The sequence below is a fragment of the Silene latifolia genome, chromosome 4, assembly GCF_048544455.1.
Source record: "Silene latifolia isolate original U9 population chromosome 4, ASM4854445v1, whole genome shotgun sequence".
NCBI lineage: Eukaryota > Viridiplantae > Streptophyta > Magnoliopsida > Caryophyllales > Caryophyllaceae > Silene > Silene latifolia.
In genome coordinates, this window is record NC_133529.1 from 42,118,587 (window position 1) to 42,133,945 (window position 15,359).

General features: G+C 40.8%; 1 non-coding gene across 1 annotated transcript; it reads left to right on the forward strand.

The window, feature by feature from the left end:
- Positions 1–12,266: 12,266 nt before the first annotated feature.
- LOC141654516 (small nucleolar RNA R71) lies at positions 12,267–12,373 on the forward strand. The gene has a single exon (XR_012548074.1). It is a non-coding gene; the product is annotated as a small nucleolar RNA R71 (small nucleolar RNA).
- The last annotated feature ends 2,986 nt before the right edge of the window (positions 12,374–15,359 follow it).

The following is a 15,359-nucleotide window of genomic DNA, read 5'->3' on the forward strand; positions in this document are numbered from 1 at the left end:
AAACGATAAGATAAATAAAAACAAGATAGATCAACCTCTTTGCGGTTAGGCAATCAAGAGCACGAGGCTCTGATACCAATTGAAGAGTCTATCGATCCAAAATACTCAAGAGGGGGTGAATTGAGGATTTAAAACTTTTTGAAAGCTTTTTCGATTATGCTAATGTAATTGATTATTTAAAGTTTATTGATTAAACTTTAACTAATCAACTAATGAAGGTAAACGTAATAAAAGAAACAAACGAAAGAACGAAGAGACACAGGGTTTTGAAGTGGTTCAGTTTCACAAGTCGAAACCTACGTCCACTATTCTCGATTAATAAATTTAGTACCTTTCTACGGATTACAAATTTACTAACCCAACTCGTACAACTAACTCTAGCTATAACTCAATGAGTACCGTTAAATACTCGAGTGACTAACTTACGCTAATAAGAAAGCACTAATGATTCTAACGAAGGTTCACGTTAATGAACAAGTTAAGAATTCAACTAAGCACTATTATCTTATAACGATAAATGAAGAACGAGTATGCGAGTTTTATGACACACGACCTTTCAAAATAGCGAATCGGTTTTTCTGTTTAAAACACACGGTTTGCTTTGTAAAAATTAAAAACAATTTTTATGCTTAAGGTCTCTCTGTTTTATGTTGTAAATAGCAAAGTATTTATAAGAGAAGGAAGAGTAAGCTACACGGTTTTGTCAAACCCTAATAGCCGAAATATTAAGATATAAAAACAAATTATATCTTCTTATTATCTCTTTCCTAAAAGCCTTAAAAGATAATAAAGAATATTCTAAAAGATAGAATATAATCTTTCCAAATATTATCTTTACTATAAATTCTAAGATTATGATAAGATTTTCTAAAACAAGAATATCTTTTACCATAAATAAATATATTAAGTAGGATATGTAAGATATATAAAGATTTTATTATAGAATAAAATCTTCACCTAAAATACCCTAGGCAACACGAATATCACGGCCCATAAACTTCGTGAATCGTGCAAACCCTAATCTCAACATATAATTAGAATTTAGGTTTTAAGAGAGGCTATACAGAAACCCTAATTAGTAGCAAGGTCCAACTCATAAGTTGATCCATCAAGACTACCAATTAACGTTTACTATAAAACCGGACTTCTCACTAAACCGGGCTCTATTAAATAAATACTTTTACTAAAACATTTAAAACAAACTTTAAACAATTTTCGAAACAATTATAAGTCGTGTATAAAAACTCAGCATTTCAATGTTATAGTAGAAGAGCTATAACATTGAGCTCTTTTATTAGTAATGTTATAGCTGCAAAGCTATAACTTTACTAATCAAGAAACTCATTCTTGATTACCATTATGAGATAATCACCTATACTATTCTAATCTTCAAGAAGATCTTTGAGTATAGGCTACGTCATCATCCAAGCTTGATTAATCTTTAGACGGACTTCGTCTTCACATAATACTTGAATGAATCTTTGAATCGTTTGATCTTGAACGAAGGCTTGAACTTCTTACGCAATTGTCACACTCTTCTTTGTTGCTCGTAATAGGTTAGTTCTAAAATACTTAACAAACGATTACACGCAACAAGTATATAAAATATAAAACACCTTGACATCATCAAAACATAAACATATAAACTATATGGTTCAACATTGCTGCTCTATACCCCCGTCGACCGGTGTGACCCAGGACCAGATAAAGGAGACTATGTTTATATTCTCACTCCGCGATGCTGCAAGGGAGTGGTACAGAGACCTGGAACGAGCTGCTAATGGGATCACCGACTAGAATTCTTTGGCCTTGGCATTCTATAAGAAGTACTTTTCTGCCTCGAAGACGAATGCTATTAGAGCTCAAATCACGAGCTTTAAACAGGGGTCCTGATGAGAACTTTCATGAGGCATGGGTCCGTTTCAAGAAGCTGGTGCGAACCATTCCGCATCATGGGTTTGAGAAGTGGAGCCTATGCAATCAGTTCTACAATGGGCTCTATGACGATCAAAGGGCTATCCTGGACGCGACAACAAATGGCAGATTCCAGGAGAACACGGGGGAGACTAAGGGGTGGAAGATCATTGATGACTTAGCCACCCACAAAGCCGAGTATGGGAATTCCAGGGGAAATCAAAGGAGAGTTGCTGAATCTCCTTCGGTAGCTGCACTAGAAGCTCTCACGGCGAGATTTGACAAGTACGAGTTGGGAGGAGCTTCAAAAGGAGGGATCTACCATGTAAATGCTGTTTCAGGCGGTCCTTTCGTCTGTAAAAGATGTAGAGCTGAGTGACATGTTTCAGACAATTGTCCTAGTCCCTTTGAGTCTTGTGCTACCTTTCAACATTATAGGCAGACAAACACATACTATGAGCCGAATGTCCACCCAAACTAGAGGTGGAGTAGCCAAAATGTCTTGAATCCGACTCAACCTCCACAGCAGCAGCAGCAGCAGAACTATGTGCCCCCTCATAAGCAACAACAGTTCCAAAAGCCTCCGTATGTCCCACAAAGAAAGAAAGAACAAGCCCAAGGTTCTGATTTCAATGAGTTGAAGAATTTGTTGCTGAAGGAATCCCAGGCTAGAGAGGCCGGGATGAAGATGTTGGAGAGCCAAATTGCCCAATTGGCTAGCAAAAATACAACTCGAGTTCCGGGACATTTACCAACGCAGACGGACCAAAAAGAGACCCTTAATGCTATCACTTTGAGGAGTGGGTCTACCCTTGATGGGCCCATTATGGTTGAGGATGTCACTGAAAAATATGAGGCGGAAACAAGCAAGAAGAAGGCAGTGGCGAATAAAAACAAGAAAAAGACGATCAGCAGGTATGTCAGTCGATCGACTGACATACCCGGTCGATCGACTGAAGTGCGACAAACAGTAGCTTCTGGTCCTGTTGAAGTCAGTCGATCGACTGAGATTGCTGCTGAAGGTGATTCTTTTCGTCCCCCAATGCCAAATAGCTTGAGGGATCACTTGTTTCGGGGTACGACAACTCCGAAAGTATTGAGTCAAGACCCGAATGCTGATGGGTCTATTCCGGTTCCGAAGTACGACCCGATGACGATTAATGGTTCATTTTTGAGACGGTCTGAAGAGGGTTCAAGCTTCAACAAAGAGGAGGTGGTGGACTTTCAGCCTAAGTCCACCGATGCCGGCATGAGAGATTTAGAGGAGAGGACTAAGTTGCTACTTTCAGCCCCCTATCCGGAGAGATTGGTGCCGACAAAGGAACAGGTATCGTTTAATAAGTTTGAAAATGTTGTTCGTAGTTTAAACGTACAAGTACCTTTTCTTGAATTAGTCAATCAAGTGCCTGCTTATATGAAATTTATGAAGCAATTACTGTCTAAAAAGAAGTCACTTGAAACTGTGCATACTGTCGCACTAACTGAGGAGACATGCTCTTATTTGACCCATACTGCACCCCTTAAGCTAGAAGACCCGGGTAGTTTTTCTGTCCCATGTAATATTGGCACCTTTCCTATAGAGAAAGCCTTATGTGACCTAGGAGGCAGTATTAGTGTAATGCCCTTGAGTCTTGCTAGGAAGCTCAAATTGACTAGGTTTGCAGTAACAAACATGACAGTACAGATGGCTGATCGCTCTGCGGTCCAGCCTATAGGAGTCTTAGAGGACATCCTCGTGCAAATAGGGAAGTTTTTCTTCCCTGTTGACTTCGTTGTGCTCGATATGCCCGAAGATGCTCACATTCCCATTATTTTGGGTAGGCCATTCCTGCACACTGCTGGTGCAGTTATTGATGTTGGTTCGGGAACTTTGACCTTTAAGGTAGGCAAGCATTCCATTATCTTTGCCCATACGGCTAGGAAGAAAGACCCCATGTGGCCCGTCACTTGCAATACGGTTTCTGAAAAGAAATCCTATTTTATACTACCTGATATGCCTGTCTCTATTCCTACTCCTGTTGTGACACCTCCGCCCCAGATTGGGAGCAAAGTGGAGGAAGATTCTACTGTTTTAGATATTGTAGGAGCTGGTTTGGGGAAGAAAGAGATGCATGCTGCTCCAGCTGTGAAGGAGCCGATCGTTCAAAGAGGTGGTCTAGGATGCCTTAGCTATGGCACTGATGAAGAGCCTGAAGATGAGCCAGTCAAAGCAACAGAGTCTAATCTCGATTCCGACGAGTCAGAGGAGGTCATTAAGTGGGAAGATGTCCGACATGTTGATCCGTTGAGCTTGACGGATGATGAAGTTGAGAAGAGTGTCGCTGAGAAGATGAGCACTGTTGAGGCTACCTCTTGTAGCCAGAAGCCAGTCAAGTGGGCCATTCTATGGCCGTTCTTGATCAACTATTAGTTGACTGAGACTTTTTCACAAACTATACATTTTATTTGCTTTCGTTGAACCTTTTTATTTATTGTTTTTGTGTGCGTGAGACTTCGCATTTTAACTTTGCTTAGGATTTTAAACACTTTAGATGGTTACTTTGGGTTTTGCGCAATTTTGGGCGCGTACTATTGTGCATTTGCATGTTTTTAGACCTCATTAGCTCAAGTTATTGAGCTAATTCGAAGAAATCAGAAAGTTACAGCAGTTATTCTAGTCGATCGACTGACCCTTATGGTCGATCGACCGAGCCGCTGATTACTGAGGAGCTTTTTCGACACATTGGTCGATCGACTGAGTAATGTGGTCGATCGACCGAGGACGCTGTTGTACCTGTTTACGATCACTCCCCTGTTGTGTTTGGTCGATTTGCGGAATTAAGGGAGTTTTCTACTCCACTTTATTTTCCGTCATATATCTGATTTCTTCCATTTTTCTTAATTTTGCACATAATTACCGCTTCAACATTGCTTTCTCGGTTTTATGCGTGGTATATGTTCTCTTTTCATGTACTTATTGGTAGCATCAAGCTCATCGAAACCTCCTAGGTCACGTCCATTTGGTTTGGGAGGTTTCCTTTTTTGCGCTTAAAGTCTTGTGAGTCTCCTTGTCTTCACTTCATGTCTTGTTTACTTAATCTTCTCGCAAATTCCCGTTTTCCTTTTCTTCATTACATGATTTTGCACAATGGGGATATTGTGTGATTTGGTTTGGGGAAGGGTTTTGCGTTGCATTTCATTTGCTTGCATTCACGTTTAATTATTCTGTTTGCATTGTTATTTAATTTCTCTATATATACAAAAAATCCAAAAAAATTGAAAAATTTCAACAAAATTCAAAAAAATCACGTTTATTTTAGCATATAGGTCGAGTCGGAACGGTAGTATTTAAATGATGACATCGCATTTGCATCTGTTTTTGTCTAAGCCTTGCTAATTGACATGTTATTAGTAGAATCATATATGCATATCTACGAGTTTTCGTTAATTTCTTGCTGGACTTGAGACTTGACTTAGAAATTTGGCAAACTACTTATATTTTCTGAGTTATTAGACCCTATAACTGGTGACATCTATGACCAGTTTATCTAGGATGTGAGTAGTTACTCCTTATGCGACATGTTTCATTAATTTGCATAAATATTAACTTAATCTGCTTAATACCTGTGTGCATTCGGTCTGTGGTTAGTTGACACATGTGGTAGAGGTTTCCCTTTATTCATTTTACCCATAATCTCCACACTTCCAAAAACAGCCTTTTTGTCCCATTACTACATCCTACATTTGGCCTGCCCTTGTCAAGCTAGTAGTTTAGTTTTTGGGATTGTTACTACGTTTTTGGTGGCATATGCTCATTTTGAGATGTTGTTGAGAAAATGGAAGAGGAAAGAAAGGAACAAAGAAAAGAAAAAAAAAAAGAAAAAAATGATTCGATAAGGAAAAAAAAAGAGTGTTGTACTGTTCAAAGCAGTCGATCGACCGCTCTACTTGGTCGATCGACCGCTACCCGAGAAGAAGAGAAGGATCAATTCGCATGATTTAAAGTTTTATTTTATGGTGATTTTTGCTCCCATGTTGCATTTATATCTTATGGGGAGTTGATTATTTCGGAAATTGTGAGTTTTGTGCTTGCTATAGCACCTTTTCGATTTGAAGTTTGAGCAAGAAGTGGATATTGTCATATGGTTTTGTTACGGTACTAGCTTGATCACCTGTACCCCCACATTCCCATAAATGTTTTGCCCTTCCTGCCCATTACCTCACATATCCCATATATACCTCGGCATGTGTCATGGTCATTTGTTCGGTTAGAATGCATATGTACGGTTGTAAAGATTACTTTCATATTATATTGCAGGCGTGTTCTTATAGGTCGTAGTTAGGTGAGTGTCACTAACAAAATGAATTCTTTCTATCTTTCACATATGATGGGGCATATTCTGCACCCGCTGACCGAGTCAGCATATTGAGCAAGGTCAGAGATATCCACAGCAAGTCAACGACTTAGACAGCCTAGCCGACGCAGCCTGTCGGCCTGTCTCTTGGGTCTCGGCTGGTACAACTAGCCAGCCGGGGCACATATCCGCGAACTCATATCCAAGACCCCTCGGCGGCGAGTCAACAGGGCCCGCCGGCCTGCCATGGGTCCCTCGGCCGAGGGTAGATCGGTCTTTCCACCTGCTAGCCACTTGGCCACTTGGCCACTACGTGACAAAAGGTGAAAGTCTATAAATACTCCTCAACCCTCATTGAGGAAAGGATCCGAAAAATAACCTAAACACCTCATAATCTGGTAATATCTTCCTTATCTCTCTACAATACATACTTCGCCAAGTAACATTCGACTTAATCCTTTTAAGTTTACTGACTTGAGCGTCGGAGTGAGTTCGCTCGATGCAAAGCCGGGCCCTCAGTTTGTTCATTGTTTCAGGAGACCAAAAGGGAGATTCAATCAAAGACGTCATTCTACAAGCACGGGTGGTAACAAATAACTGCTCTGGAATTACACCCGGAACAACATATATTCACCTTGTCCTTATTTGAGTGATTTGAGCGACCCGTGAGAGTCCAATTTGATAAGTCTCTACAGTTGACGGTTCAGCAGTTTTTTTTGACGACTACATAACTCGTTTGCCTGATTCACATTTCTAATTGATTGTTAGTTGTTGCATTAAATCGGTTTAGGATATTCAGTGTGCATTTCGCTCTAAGATTGAACTCGTTCCATTAGGTTTTAGGATCGAGTCTAGTTCTTGCTTGGGGACAAGCAAGGGTTTGGTTTGGGGAAGTTTGATGCGTGCCCTAAATATGATGTTTTACACCCTATTTTACACGCATTTCAGAGCTCATTTATGTAGTTTAAGGCTACTATTTTTCCCGTTTCGTCTACTTTCGCGTTTTTATGTAATATTGCAGATTTATGCGGAAATGAGTAGATATTGAGCTAAATCCGTCCCCGAGTATCTTGCACTGCATTTGACGTGAAGTATTTACTCAAGGAACAAGCTTGGTGCGCATTCCGAGGCCCGAAAGACAAATCCACGAGAAGATTGAAGTCAACTATCAGCTACCTCAGTCGATCGACCTCTGTCCTTGGTCGATCGACCAGAGCACGAGTTACAGAAGACACTGTTCAGAGCCACTCAGTCGATCGACCGGTCACAGTGGTCGATCGACCAAGTTATGAGCTGATATGCAGATTAAACATATAGAACGAAAATCCAAAGCCCAAAGCTATATTAGGTTTAGGAATAAAGTTACGTGAGTTTGCTATAACGTAACCTGACTAAAAACTTTAGTCATGGAGTTTTTAATTCCGTTTTTCATCAATTTTAGTTTATCATTAATTAGGGTTCGAGGATTATTTTGGTATTGAATACGATTCACTTTCACATTTAGCTTTGTTCTTTTCCTTCGCAATTCACACGGTACTCTCCTGTTTTATTCAGTTATTTTGCTTTCATTCATAGTTATAGAATTGCTAGATCAGTTTCCCCAAGCCGAATTTCCATCTTATGTTAATTGTTTATTTCTCCGTATTAATCATGAATTCTGTAGTTTATTTAGCCAATTTTATTGTTGCCTTTATCTTCAGTATGAGTAGCTAAATAGCTTGTGCTAGGATGTAGGGGAACTGTAGATTAGGCGGCGTAGAATAGTAGACTGAAATCGCGTGTCAGTCGATCGACCGCCATACCTGGTCGATCGACTGGCCACGTGAGGAATTGCTTCGTTTTAATTGCTTTAAATTCTATATTTGACGAATCGAGTTCACGCGACTAGTTGAATGTTTAGGAAATGACTGACCCATTAGATCGAAAGATAGGGAAGGTTGATTGACCACCAATTAAAATGACTAAACTATGCTGAGATCGAAAGATAGGTAAAGTTTAGGTTTTTAGTCACTTTTTAGGACGCGAGTCAGTACTAGTGATATTAGGGATCCGTAGCGAGGTCGAAAGATGCTACTTGTTAAGAGTGGACCGAGAGGACCTCTTGTTTTCCCGCCTCATGTGTTTGATTTAGACCTACTTAGTATGCTACCGCCGAAACTATAGTGAACCGACCATCCTAGTACCCCTTTTATATCTATTTTCATCCGTTTATTTAGTTTACTTTGTTGTATTGTCTTTAGCTATAGACCAATTCAAATCAAACCCCCACACACTATTACCTTAGGACTAAATTTAGACAATTATTAATTACATTCGCCTCCCTGTGGTTCGACCCTGCTACCACTGTCTATAGTTGTAGTTGGATTATAAATTTTATCTTTGGTACTCAGAACGACGGGTATCAATCACTAAGGCCAAATATTTTACCAAACTCTCAATAAGACAAACATCTATCAACATTCTCGAGACGAAACTCAATATTGGTTTGGGTCTCCACCTTGGTGACTTTTAAAGAGCTCAAAAACTCTAAGGTGAGGGAAGAGTAAGTCAATTCTTGCATTTCAAACAATGTAGTCAATCCCATAGACTCGAAAAAGGTCTTTGTTTCCTCTAGGACACCCAATTTCGACAAAGTGTCTTGACAAATGAACTTTTTGGGCAAGATAGTTTTCTTAGCAAAGGAAATGAATTTCGTCCTATGGGAGTCGGAAGTGAAAATTACCTTCGGATAATCGGTTAGTTGTTCAATAACCGGAGTAGTAGAAGTAGTAGCTTCCATAGGAAGATCTTGCTCTTGAATTTCCAACCTTGCATTATGAACTACCAATGCCTTTGATGCTTGAATAGCTTGTTGTCATTTGGAAAGGTTCTTCTTTTGGGATGCCTTACTTCCACCTTTTGTTCTTGCCATGCTCATTTACTTAGTAACACCAAAGAAAGCTTGAAATCTTCAATTTCTAGTAATACTCAAATCAATTTAGGATATTTGAATGTTGCCTTGTACCTCAAAAATTGACTCAAACCTTGAAGATGTTGGTGTTTTAATCACTTGGTATTGCTAAAGGAGTGATTTAATTTTTTTTTTGAGGAAGTTTGGATTTGATTTGGTTGATTTTGGTTGAGAAATTTGTTGTTGGTTGATGGAGAGAATGAGGGTTTTGGGGTTTGGGTAGTGTTTATGTTTGAAAGAATGAAAATTATTGGGGAAAGGGGTTTTTAAAACCCGTTAGATTTGAAAACCAGAGGGGAGACGAGCGGATAGGCTTCGGGACGCTCGGATTCTTCGGTTTTTGGGTTCAGGAAAAAACGCCTGGGGACGAGCGTCTTATAGGCAAGATGAGCGGGTTCTTGAGCTGGGACGAGCGTCCTAAGTTTGAGACGCTCGGATTCCTTTCCAGGGAGAAATCCGAAAAATTGACAGTGTAAAGACGATCGGATTTCTTCTGGGACGACCGTCCTAGCTGAGACGAGCGGATTCCCTTGTAGGACGCTCGGATTCTCAGTCAAACCCAAAAGTTGATTTTGCCAGCTTCACAGGACGAGCGTCTTTGACCCTGGACGCTCGGGTTCCCTTCAAGACGAGCGGATCCTCGTTGGGTTGCTCGGATTGTCCCTCTTCCTCACGGATTCAGGTCCATCCGTGGGTGCTTCGTAACCCATGTCATTCATTCTTCATTTCTTATGGTCTTCATTGTGGGGGCACTACAAAGGCTTGGATAGCCTAGGCAATTGCTATCCCCACACTAAGGTAAAATACTACACAACAATAAACTCATAAGTCTCTCCCTCACTTCTCTCAAAATGATGAAAATCTTGATCAAGGCATAAAAATGTAAATCCAAAATTGACAAAAATGCAATACAATAATTAAAATGCAAGTTAGGGAGTTAGAATATTTAAAAGTGGTGGTTTAGGGAGGACTCCACCAAACTCTCATCCAATAATGAGATGTCAAGGGGGCATGTTCAAGGTGTTGTTGATGTTGTTCAACACCTTGAAAAAGTAGTCGAAAGCTTGTTCATTGTCATGATAAAGATCTTCAATAGACCTTTGCACTTGTTGTTCTTCATGGTGGTCTTGGATCATAGCATTACCGATATAGGGATTCAATGTCCCTTCAAACGCATCATCCAAAAGACCGCATACTTTGTCTACTTGATCCCTAAAAATGTCATGAGTTGATGAAGACAACTCTCCTTCTTTCTTATCTTGGCCAATGAGGCCTTCTTCTTCACTTGTCATGGGTGAGCTTTTCAAGCTCTCTTTGTTACAATTTCCTTGCTCTTTTGATGGAGCATCATCCACTTTCTTCTTCCATTGAAATGCCAACTTCTTTCTATCATCTTGCCGGCTATAGTGATCAACCATAAAACATGGCTCATGTAATCGTGGAGCTCTCATTGTCTTGTCAAGATTGAAAGTGATGGTTTCATCTCCCACTTCAAGGATGAAATCTCCATGTTTTACATCGATCACCGCTCCCGCGGTGTGTAAGACAGGTCTTCCTAAAATAATAGGAATGTTGGAGGCTTATTCCATGTCAACAATAACAAAGTCCACCGGGATGAAGAATTTGCCAGTTCTTACCAGCACATCTTCCCAGACCCCTAAAGATGTCTTCGTAGATCGATCTACCATTTGAAGTGTGATATTAGTGTACTTGAGTTCTCCCATTCCTAGCCTCTTGCACACCAAATACGGCATAATACTCACACTTGCCCTAAGGTCACATAAAGCTTTGTTGATCGTGGTGTCGCCAATAGTGCATGGAATGGAGAAAATTCCCGGATCCTTTGGTTTTGGAGGTGAACTTCCTTGTAGGATGGCACTACTCACTTTAGTGAAAGCAATAGTCTCAAGCTTCCGGATGGATTTCTTCTTCGTAAGAATATCTTTCATATACTTTGCATAGGCCGGAACATGATTGATTAATTCTGTAAATGGAATTGAGACTTCCAAATTCACCACAATCTCCATGAATTTTCCAAGTTGGTCATCAAACTTAGGCTTAGCTTGACGACTTGGAAAAGGAAGTCTAATCACAATAGGCTCCTTCTCTTTAGCCTTCTCTTCATTCTCCTTTGAAGCTTCTTGAATGGTGGATTCTTTTTCTTTGGAGTTTTCAACAACTCTTTCCTTGTCACTAGCATTCACAACATCTTCATCAACGGGCCTCTTGGGCCCTTTAGAGCTTGTACCACTCCTCAAGTGGATGGCACTCACCGATTCTTGTCTTGGGGGATTACCTTGAGGTGGTAATTGCCCCTTTTGTCTTTGTGAACTTGAAGATGCCAATTGAGACATTCGGGTCTCCAACATCTTTGTGTGAGCTAGTATGTTGTTAATGGTGATGTCTTTTGCTTGGCTATCCTTTTGCATTTGAGTGAAACTCTTGTTGGTTCTTTTGCATTTGGAGGACCGCTTTTTGAACATCAAAACCTTTGTTGTTTGTTTGAGTGTATGGAGTTTGATTTTGGTAACCTTGGTTTTGGTTGTAAAAGGGTCATTGGAGGTGGGGTGTATGTTGGTTGAGGGTTTTGAACATTTTGGCTTTTGTATGAGAGGTTGGGATAGAATTTGGTGTTTTCATTGTAATAGTTGCAATAAGGGGTACTACTCTTGTATACTTGGAAAGCATTCACTTGTTCACTTGTTCCCCTACATTCACTTTGGTCATGTCCCAAAGTTCCACAACTCTCACATATTCCACTTGGAATTGATGAAGATGCCACCATGGCATTAACATGTTGCTTAGGTGATTTGGAGGCTTCTTCAAGTTTAGCCATAGCCTTCTCAAACTTCAAATTAATGGTATCAATATGAGCACTATGTTGAGCACCCAATTGAGTAATAGGGTCCACTTCATGCTTTCCTCCTCTAGTAGCCTTCCGAGGTCTACTATATTGTGAGTTATGGACCGCCATTTCCTCAATCTTGTTCCATGTTTGATTATCATCAACTTCGGTAAACATACCATAAATACCATTCCAAAATTGTTGTACCAAGAACCACTCGCTAAGTCTGTGATGAGGACATGAGCGACAAGTTCCTTTGAATCGCTCCCAAGCTTCATACAAAGATTCTTCGTCCCTTTGTTTGAACCCCATGATTTGGGCTCTTAGCATGTTAGTCTTTTCCGGAGGGTAGAACTTTTTGTAGAAAGCAAGTGCCGATTTCTTCCAAGTGTCAATACCAAGAGTAGCCTTATCAAGGCTCTTTAACCATTGTTTCACGGTACCAATCAAAGAAAAAGGAAATAAGACCCATCGAATTTGATCTTGAGTCACTCCGGTTTGTGAAATAGCATCACAATAGTCACAAAAAGTCTCCATGTGAGAATGAAGGTCTTCACTAGGCATCCCCCCAAATTGGCTTCTTTCGACTAATTGGATAAATGCGGATTCTGCAATGAAATTACCGGTCAAATGTTGTCGTACGGAAGAGTTTAAGAATGGCACAGATTTGGAAGAAAATCACAGAAATATTCTGAAAAAGGCAAAAAGAGGGCTGGAGAAGAGGCGCAGCAACCACTGCGACCCTTGGAAGAGGCGCAGCAGTTGCTGCGTCATTTTCCAAGATGTTTCCTCCTCAGCAAGAAAGATTTCCTCGTTTTATTATGGAATTTTGGTAGATTTACACTTCCTTATTCCATAAAACACAATATTACGGTAGATATTTACTTAAAATATTAATTTTAATTAGGAGTAAATATCCAGAGAATTCTAGAACATTCCGGAATATTCCGACTCGGCATTTAAACGGTTTTTAGAAAATGAAGCGGTCTTTGACCCAGACTCCAAATGAACTCTAATTATTGTCAAAACGACCGTATCGGTGCGTAGATGACGACTCAGGGGTTGACTCGAGTGTTTGAGCTATCACTTGATGATGAACTTAAGGGCTGTCAAAAATCGATCCGCGTATCAAACATGTAGCCCAATCATCCCTGGGTGGTTGGCGGGAGGTGTTGAAATGAGATATCTACAATTTCTCAAGCTTCTTATATAACTTATGTTCCCTGAGAATTTTAAACACTGCTTCCAAGTGTGACAGATGCTCAATTGGACTGCTGCTGTAGATAGAGTATATCATCAAAGTAAACTACAGCAAACCTTCCCAGGCAAGGCCTTAGCACCTCATTCATTAGCCTCATAAAAGTGCTTGGAGCATTGGACATACCAAATGACATGACAAGCCATTCATACAGACCATGCTTGGTTTTAAAAGTTGTTTTCCACTTATCACCTTCTATTATCCTCACTTGATGGTATCCCTGCCTGAGATCTATCTTAGAGAAGACCTTGGCTCCACTAAGCTCATCTAGCATGTCATCTAGTCATGAAATGGGGAACCTGTACTTGACAGTGATGTTATTTATAGCCCTGCTATCAGTACAAATCCTCCAAGTCCTATCTTTCTTTGGTACCAGCAAAGCAGGCACTTTACATGGACTCAGTGACTGCCTCACAAATCCCTTTGTCATCAAGTTCTCTATTTGATGCTGCCGTTCTTTGGTTGCTGTGGGATCACATCTGTAAGCTAGCTTGTTTGGCAGCATAGAACCAGGTACAAGGACTATGTGGTGCTCAATTTGTAACACCCCGACCCAAACTGGATCGAGAGCGATTACTTATGATAGCTCACCAGGCTGTGTACATGGCCCACAGATCAACACTGGTCCTTTATAGTGCATTTTGTCCTCACTCATGCGCATCCCAGGAACCTTCCCAGGAGGTCACCCATCCTAAGACTACTCCCAGCCAAGCATGCTTAACTTTGGAGTTCTTTTGCATGGATGACCATAAAAGAAAGTGCACTTTGTTGATATAAGTAGTACTTCTAATCCCTTTAAGAACTAGTCATTTAAGCCTATCACTAGACCTCTTCAATTAACGTGGGGTGTTACAATCACCCCCACTTGAAGAACGCAATGTCCTCGTTGCGCTTGGGAGCATAACCGCTATCCCAGAATCCTCCCCTGCTAGGTGTGTGATTATAATGGAGCGTATAACCACTGCCTTCAGGAGCGTATAACAACTGCCTCAGATCACCACACGGTCGCAGGGTTGCTCTGATACCACTTGTAACACCCTGATCCAAACCGGATCGGGAGCGATTACTTATGATAGCTCACCAGGGTGTGTACATGGCCTACAGATCAACACAGTTCCTTTATAGCGCATTTTGTCCTCACTCACGCGCATCCCAGGAACCTTCCCATAAGGTCACCCATCCTAAGACTACTCCCAGCCAAGCACGCTTAACTTTGGAGTTCTTTTGCATGGATGACCATAAAAGAAAGTGCACTTTGTTGATATGAGTAGTACTTCTAATCCCTTTAAGCACCAGTCATTTAAGCCTATCACTGGACCTCTTCAATTAACGTGGGGTGTTACACAATTCCTCTCAGAGGTGGTAGTCCACTAGGCAACTCATCTGGAAAAACCTCTTTGTATCACTGAATTAGAGGCTCAACCTCTGCAGGCACACTAGTGCTCTCCTCTTTGTTGATCTCCCTTGACAATAGAATTTTCACAGGTTGTTCTTGCCTTATTTCTTTAATTATGGCTGCCTCAGATAGAAACAACACTCCATTAACTTACTCAGGCATGTTAGGACTCTTATAGCCTCTTTGATTGGGTGGCAAGGGAGTCAGGGTGACTTTCTTGCCATTGTGCTTGAAACTATAAGCATTATCCTTGCCTTGGTGAGTGGTATTCCTATCACACTCCCATGGCCTCCCTAGCAGTAGGTGGTAGGCATCCATAGGGACCACATCACACAACACTTCATCTTTGTATACTTTTTCAATTGAAAAGGAAACAACGCATTGCTTATCAACCTTTACCTTAGAGCCCTTGCTCAACCACCTTAATCTGTATGAATTTTGATGCTTGGGTGGGTAAGCTCAGTTGGCTGACCATGGTGGTGGAAGCTACATTGGTATAACTACCTCCATCAATGATCATATTACACACCCTCCCTTGGATAGTGCATTTGCTTCTGAAGATTAGGGACCTTTGATCAGTTTCCAGGGGAGCTGGTTGAGAGTGTATGACCCTCCATATGACCAAACTGTGCCCCGTGTCAGGGTGGCCTACAATCTGTCCT